Source organism: Lissotriton vulgaris, chromosome 2_1, assembly GCF_964263255.1.
Source record: "Lissotriton vulgaris chromosome 2_1, aLisVul1.2, whole genome shotgun sequence".
Lineage (NCBI taxonomy): Eukaryota > Metazoa > Chordata > Amphibia > Caudata > Salamandridae > Lissotriton > Lissotriton vulgaris.
This window is the reverse complement of record NC_141687.1, coordinates 472,612,280-472,620,795: the sequence shown is the minus strand read 5'-3', so window position 1 is coordinate 472,620,795 and position 8,516 is coordinate 472,612,280. Positions and strand designations below refer to the sequence as shown.

The window sequence follows — 8,516 nt, the reverse complement described above, 5'->3', positions numbered from 1 at the left end:
CTCCTCCTCCGACCCCTCCATCTGCTGGAGGCTGGCCACGGCATGCCTCCTGCCTGACTGTGGTGGTGGTGGTGTTGGTGATCGTGGCTCTGGGGAGTGTGTGAGTGGGGACTGCGGTCCTCTCTGGCGCGGTGGTGATGGCTGTGCTGGAGGAATGGGTGGCTGTGATGGCGCCCTGCTTGTGGTCCCTGAGGACATGCTGTCATCTTCATGTTGGCTCCCCTCTGGACTGGCTGACTTGCCTCTGCTGGCCTCTGCTGCACTGCGAGATGACTCGCCTGTAATGACACAAATGTACATGTACTCAATGCTCAGTTAGCAATGGTCTTGCATTAAACAACATGTCTATTGTGCACAGTGGTTGTCCTGACGTAGCCAATTCCTTTCACATGGTATTGTACTTGATAGCCTGACTGACCCAGCCATGTGTTCCCTTTCACTACATCACCCATCATGCATTGTAGGTTACCAGTAAGACATGGGGTGGAGTAGGTGTCCCTTTGCCACTATGGGGATTGGGGTTGGGGAGGGGGTAGCACAGCATGTTGGGCATGCTTCTTACCTTGTTTTCTTGCTGCTCGGGCGGAGCTGTCTGCGTCTCCCACGCCGCTCACACTCTCCGGCTGTATGGTGGACTCCATCAGTTCAAGTGGTGTTGGTGCTGGGGCTCAGCTTTTGCCTCCACCTGTAAGGCCAGCCTGCCGGTATCTCTCTGCCATCCTCTGCTTTGCAGCTTTCCTGAGGTCGTACCACCTCTTCCTGATGTCCTCTATGGTGCGCTGGGTGACACCTATGGCATTGATTTTGTCACGAATGCCACTCCAGATTTGCTTCTTCTGTGACTCAGGCACTTGGTGGGACTGGGCTCCAAACAGCTTGTGGTGCTCTTGGCTGACATCCTGGATGAGGACCTCCAGCTCCTTCTCACTGAACTTCAGTTTGCGTTTTCTGTCACCTCCCTCCTTCTCCTTGTCCTGGCTTGCCATTTCACTGCTTTCGGGTTCTGTCTTGCTTCGTGGCTGTGTGGCTGTGTTGCTGCTGCCTCCTCAGCTCTCCTGGCTGACTGCCTGCCTGCCTCACTGTGTGCTCCTGGTCCTGTACACCTTCCTGGGTGTGCCCACTTCCTGTTTGTGAGGTAATTGGTTGTTGTGGATTGACTGATTCTCCTACGTACGATTTTTTGAATTACCGAATCGGTTTTTACCGATTCGGTAATGGATTCGGTAACACCGAATTGGTATTTCATTGTTGGATTGTTGATTTTTTTACCGAATCTTTCGGATTCGGTATTTAATACCGAATCTTAACGAATCAGTAAACTTTACCGATTTTTTACCTACATCGCGTTTTCCGATTTCTTAATACCGATTCGGTAAAATTCGGTATTAAGAAATCGGTATTCGCCTTTTACCTACATATGGCCCAGCATGGGTTAATTACACTTGTTAGAACCAGACAAACACTATCTTTGTGAAGACCGCTGCATTTTAAGGACTCATTCCCATAGTGTGTTTAGGTATTTTCAAGTGAGTGTATCAAAAAAGTAAAAGTGCAATTCGATCTGCCTGGGTCCGCTTTGTAACCTACCCTCTATCAAAGTGCTTCTAGTAACTACACACTTCATTACGGTTAATGGCCAGTCCTCACAATAATAGTTATATTGTGTCTGCGTGGACCACACAAAAAACAAACCTGCTGGCATTGTCAGTGCTTACTTACATTAGCCTCTCCCACACAAGAGAACCTGGCCAGCAGGTGCCGCAGAGCGTGCGAGGTCTGTAGGCTGCAGTGATGTCAGTAGAGAGAGGATCGTATGTATTTCCTCTTGCCTACGTGTAGGAAAGGAATGAGTGGGTGTAAACATCTACACATGCACCGAGCTAATGACTGTGCATTTGACCAGATCCGTGGAGGGAATTAAGCCAGGGCGCACGCAGAGTTATATCTTAGCTGATTACCAACAGCGATTTCAGCACACACATTTTGTGCAGCAAAGCAAGTAAGTTTATTACTTTTAAAGTTGTATGTTATTCGTAGACCATTACAGTTGCAGCGCGACAAGGCAAGCATCTCAAAATAGATGGAATGAGATAGAGGGAACGTTTCAGTCTGCGAGGCTGTGCCCTGATTTCTTTTGCTACAAATCGTTTCGCTTCTGGCTGCGTTATCGGCTCTATCATGCTAATTGTTTCATTCAGATATTTCAGACGTGGTTTAGTTCTGCTGTAAATCTGCTTGCAGATTAGACCCGGAAATATGCTGCGGTAACCCATGCCACCCTCAAAGGCTGTGCATGACACTTTGAAAGTGACTTGACCCTGAGAATGGGTTGATTTTTCACTCCTGGGTTTAACCCATTGTGCTCTGGTCTATAATGTGCTTTGGCTGAGAGAGTGTGCAAACTGGCCTGGTTATCAAATAGAGCTTCTTAAAACCCCGAACAATCAGGACTGTTATCCTGTTTGCTCAGACATAGTTATCATGTCTTTCTCCTTAAGCAATGGTCCCAAAACACAGTAAAGTAAAATCAACACAGTTCACAATATCCTCTCTTTTCAATCGTCTCTTAAAGCACCTTCTATATTAGAAGTTGTCCATTTCTTTATTTCATGTCAGCACTACCCGATGGATCCGAAACATGCATTTATCTAGAAGCATTTTTCATCTAAAGAAAATCTCTGAAGTGCCATTTAGTCTGGCCTATGATAAATTAGGCGAGCCATAGCTATTCAAGTAAATGATTTCCTGAAACTGGTTTAGCCTTGTGAACTAATTGGCAAAAATGAGCAAGCATTAGCAAAGCCAATTCTTCTAGCGTTGGCTGCTAGCCTTTTGTCATTCTGATGTTTGTTTTGTCATGGTTTTTGCAAAACTTTGTTGTTAGGGAAGCTGCTGGGCCCTTATCACTCGAAACAAAAAACGGCTAAAAGCAACAATATTTTTGGTGTCAATGCACACATTGCTATAATTGTCTCTGCCACATGTAGGAACTACTTTGTGTGTTAATGTTCTCTTGGTTAAAGAGCACAATATTGTCTCTGAAGTTACCCAGTGGCTGAAGTGGACTGGCCCGTTGTCCCATGCTGTATGTTGAAGTGGGTGTAAGAAAAATGTAAATGGCACAATAACAGACCAATGAATGAAGAGGACTGGCGGAAAGCCACTATAATTAAGTATATAATACATATCATTTTAGTAAAATCAAAAGGTTTTAGCCAACGCCAGACCTAAAAATGTGAATGGTTCTAAATCAATGCTAAGAACTGTTGTGGTTGTATGACTTTTGCCTCATGGCATTTTGGAGGCCAGACTGGCGAGGTTAAAATGATTCTCTTAGACTCCTCTTGATAGGGCAGTTCACTGTCAATTTCATCCACTGTTCTGATTTCTGCTATTAACTCCATCCTATATAATATATTGTTGTATCTGAGAGGCGTCTATGGTTATTGGACCCTAGTCTTCTTCCTTGTGTATACTACTATAAGCCACAAGTCTTCTTAAGTCATAGCTTTGGATAGCTTGCCTCCCCTTTGAATCTGGTGCTGCACACCTAATCTATTTGGGGCCAATTTTAGAGTTGTTGATTAGTACCGGATTTTGTTTTCACAATGTATTTTCAATGTGTGAAAGCCGCTCTTCGGAGAACCACCCATTTAGATTGCTGCAGTGGCGTCACTAGGGGGGTGCGGGGGGTGCGGACCGCACCGGGTGTCACCCCATCATGGGGGTGACACCAAACTGGTTAATTATGCTGCCTGGCTCCAGCGCTGACTTGGTGTGGGGGCACCATGTTCAACGCTTTAAAAGCACCGGATGCCGCATACTTAGTTTGTCCCTGCAATAAAAATGACGACTCCAGTGATTAATGTTCTTCCTGGAGAGAGTCCGGAGCCTTTTCTACTGAAAGTATTGACAGATCGTAGGGCAGAGGTTTAACATGCCTGCTGCAAAGTGCGTATCCCATTAACATCAAAAGTGCATATAATAAAAAAATAGGTCAATGGGTTACCAGTTTGGTCTGAGATCCTTTTCTTACTTTCAGTTTATACGTTAAAATCTTAATATAGAGCAGTGAGCTATTAACTGCCATCACAAGCTGCAGGCAAACTGCAAGGAAAATATTAAAGCAATATCATTTTTGCCCAGACTTTCTTTGTCCTAATATTGCAAAAGGGTGTCATTTGGGTAAAAATCACTACTTTTTATTAATGAAAACCCCTAACAATGGTTTTAAATTTTAAATTCGAAATTCGTGCTTTTCCAGTCCAAGGACTCTTAAACTATACTGCCTACCAGTATAGATGACATGTGACTCCTACCCCTTGCAGGTCTCTGTCTTATGTAACATTTCCTATATACTGATTTTCACAGCGATGATTGTCCCTGTGCAATGCATGTGTGATGTAAAAAATTTTGACATCTTAAACTGGCATGAGTGGTGCGTGCTATAAAACGAAATGAATCTAAGAGATAGTGGTTATGGAGACTTGAGGGGCACTATCAAATGGTGGTATTATTATTATTATTATTATTATTATTATTATTATTATTATTATTAAGTAATTTTATAGAGCGCACAGCTGCCCCAGCAAAGGGGCGTCCTGGCGCTGGAGGCAAAAAGCAGCGGCAGCAAGACTATCATATTAGGAACAGAAACGTTTTGATGGCCCTACGGAAGGGAAGAAGCCCATCCAGACGGCGAATCTGTGCAGGAAGAGAGTTCCACAGCTTAGCGGCCAAAAGGCCAAAAGACCTCCCCCCAGCTCTAGCGCGTTTTACACGAGGGGCCACAGCCAACAGCTGCTCCGCAGAACGTATTTGGCCGTTGGGAACATATGGGATCAGTAGCTTAGATAAAATTTCAGGGGATGATAGTTTAAATATTTTAAAAGCTAAGCAAAGCGCTTCAAACTCAATCCTTCTCGGCACGGGCAGCCAATGGAGTCGCTTAATGGCGTCCGACGTAGGGCAAGATCTAGGGAGCCTAAGCAAGACCCGTGCAGCAGCATTTTGGACTCTGTGCAAGCGGTTCACATCCGCCTTGATAGCCCCTAACAAAAGTGAGTTATCGTAGTCTATGCGAGACAGAATGGTGGCCTGAACGATCAGCTGGCGTGTGGCCGGATCAAAAAACCCCAGGATAGGTCTAAGGCCGTGTAGGGGCCCGAAACAGTTGCCAGCCACAGAAATATTTGTAGAAACAAGTCCTTGGTGTGCTTATGAAGGGGTACATTTTTCAGAAAAGGTAGTGATATCTGGACCGTTATGCACTAAAAATTAAAAATTACTTGCTGAGGGGGCATTTTTTCCAGTCATTCAATGGGGTACTGCAAAACCTGGTATGGTACTGCTGTAATTGACGTTCTGATTGGCCAGCCGTAACTTTTTATGAAAATGCTGTGGTGGTCATGTCAGTACTCTGGGAATTTGCCATCTGTGTCCACTGGCGGACTCGGATCGGAGGAGGTCCATGCGATAAGTCGTGAGGGGGTGACACCATGAGTTACCCGCACCGGGTGACACCAACCCTAGTGACGCCACTGGATTGCTGACAGTATGCAATCTACCGGGAAAACATGCACACTCATGATAATCGGACATGTACAGGCAACCCAGATTCCTGTACACACTATTCAAGCATTTGGTGTTGGTAGAGGGCAGTAAGGTTGCTCCTCGTTTTCAACCACCCCTCAGCGAGACTGCTCATAACACACAAACTGATGGAACTCGTGTGACATCAGCAAGTAAAATCAGGGATTCTCCAAAATCCTAAGTGTTTAGAATGAATAAGAATGATAATGGTTTGATGCAAATAACTTGAGTAAAATTGTCCTTACAGGACAGATTTTTAAGAGTTTACTTCAGGTAATGCTTTCAAGAAACTTTCCAGCTCATCACATGACAGTGATCTCTGATGAAGGAGATAGGAATGCAATTCTCACTTCTTTAAGGCTGAACTAGGGCGTCCAAACATAAAGTACTAAATGAAGTAATGAAGTTTACATTTGGCTCAGCCTTACCTGGGCTCAGCATACAAGGAGATATACTTTTTTCCTGATATTTTACTATTAGACATCAACTGCCGTTGGTTCCACTGTATATCATGTATATAGCTGACCCTCCCATTATTTTTGACTGGGAACCCTCCAGCCGTTATTTCCCCATTAATGTTTAATTTTCCACAGGCTTTTACACTGAGATTTCAGTTGTTTTCAGCGTCAAAAATCTCTGCGTGAAAGTAAAAACTACTAATTTCCATGTGGTCTGTAACTGTTATCTGGGGTGAACAGATTCTCAAAACAAAAAACCGGGATAGGTGTCATAGACATAGAAGTGGGACTGACAGAAGTACCCATGGCTTTAAGTGGGATGGAAAAATGGGTGGGGGGAGTCTCTCAATGGCCGTGGGCGTTGTAATTAAGGACGTGGCTTAAAACACATAAACTAAAAAAATCTGTACTTAGCATAGCGTCCAGCCCGAAAAATGTGCCGCTTCTGTCATTATATCCAGATAAATAATATAACGAGTAACATCACACCTAGAACAAGCCTGGACTACTGGCTTTGTCAATGGTTGTTAGCTACATAAGAGAAACAAGCAACAACTTTGGCTTCGCTGTACATAACATTGAAAATGCCTCAGTTCTGAAAAGAAGAGACTGTGAAAGAACTATAACGGGTCTCTTTGAAAGCAGTGAAGTGTGGTACTGCTGCATCAGTAAGCTTTTTTTCTGTTGGCGCAAAAATGGAGAGCCCAATAGAGACCTGTCTCAGGCTGAGAGAGGTAAAGCAGGTGCACCAAGACACTATTTAAAGACTGGAACATTTATCTGTTTAACGCGGACACTACGCAAAAACCAGGACATTTCTTTAATGTGTAGCACAGCGTTGGGACCCTGGGACACTGCTCCATAAACCGGGACCATCCGGGGAAAACCGGGACGTCTGGTCACCCTATGTCATCGCCTCCTTCGGAATTAATAGGCTTACTTATGGGTGCCGCTATACTACTTTTAGGAGGTCACAAATGTTCCTAGTGCTATATCTGGAGAACTGCACCCGCTGAAGGTTTCCATGCTACCTTGACTTTCATGTGACATTTCCTGTGGGCCTGTACATAGTGTAGAATTTCAGACAATGTTTCACCTACTACCCCAGAAAATCTGGAGGTGATCCTGCATATGTTTTTACTTTCACCAGGGTGGGAAAGGGTCTGATTTTAATTAGTGAATGTTGGAAACTTACCTGTTTATTGATGGTCACAAACGTAGAAGGCATATCAGGACTTGAAACATCCTTGTGCCACACCTTTTCTGGGAATTACTATTGCAGATTTTTCCATACTTGTGGTGGATAACTCTCTAGTAGTAAATATAATTTACCCCTGCAAAAAATTATTTTCTGAAATTGTGGCATGTGTAAATGAGGCATTTTTAGCTGTAAACCAACATTGATCACTGATAGTAGCTTTGTGAATAAAGCTCTTGTTATTTTTCTTTTGTTTTCTACTTTTGATTTTTTCAATTATTCTGCTACCTAGTACTGATATTTAGATTCTTTACATAAACCTTTTTTTTTTGGGGGGGGAAGAACATGGCGTCTGCTACATGAGCAGCCGCATGCACCCGGAGCACCTCTCTCCCGTCTCACAGCGTTATGCCACCCTACCTGGTCGTTCTTGTTTGTTGAACTACCGGAGTGTTTTCTGAGGTCTCTTGAGGCTCTGCGCTGTTTTTTGTGTCAGCTGGGAATATGTGTGGGGCCCCCGGCGCTCTTTATTCTTCTTGGCTGCCGCGGTGGAGCGATGCCGCCCTGGAGCTTAGGAGGAGCCGCTCCTCCAGGTCAACGGAGGCAACAGCAGCATCAGCCAGTTTTTCCACGTGATTAACCGGCTTGAGGAAGTGCCTAATCCAGTGTCCAAGGACATAGTTTTTCCTGCCATTTTGACTCCTCCGGCATGTTTGGCAGCTGGGAGGATACTTTTAGAGGTAGAATTGGAGCAACTGCAGAAGGTGCAAGAGCTTGTGGGAGTTCAAAATTCACAGATTGGCACACTACCACAGGTGAGAGCATAGTTCCATTATCGGCACCTGAGGATCCCCACCCGCACCAAAGTAAGACAATAAGAAAAGGCATGCATAAATAAATACACCACACAACTTTTGTTTGGAGAAAATTATGGCTGCAGGTTTATTACATACAACAGTATGCAAATTATGGTGGGTTACCTTACGGGCGTTCCAAGGGCAGGTAGCCATACTAACCTATGCTACCCTGCCCGCCTGATGAGCCAAGCACTGTGGAAAACCCAATCAGTACTACCCTTATAGGGGTGATCCCCTTACTGGATCATGCGACTGTGGAAAACCCAATCAGCGCTACCGTTATAGCTGTGATCCCCTTACTGGATCACGTGACACATTGGTCTCTTATTACTCGCGCTCCTTTCAGGGCGGAGCGTAGCAAGGCAAGTCCCCGGTTGTTCAGGCCCACAACCGCCCGAAGGACTAACGGGG

General features: G+C 44.7%; 1 protein-coding gene across 1 annotated transcript in view; it reads left to right on the top strand.

Annotated features, from left to right (window-relative positions):
* The first annotated feature begins 1,875 nt into the window (after window positions 1-1,875).
* The window catches only part of STAT4 (signal transducer and activator of transcription 4), an 836,765-nt gene continuing 830,124 nt past the window's right edge, over window positions 1,876-8,516 (top strand). Inside the window, exon 1 of the mRNA XM_086955386.1 lies at window positions 1,876-1,999. The gene's annotated coding sequence lies outside the window, so the exon portion shown is untranslated. The remainder of the gene's footprint in view (window positions 2,000-8,516) is intronic.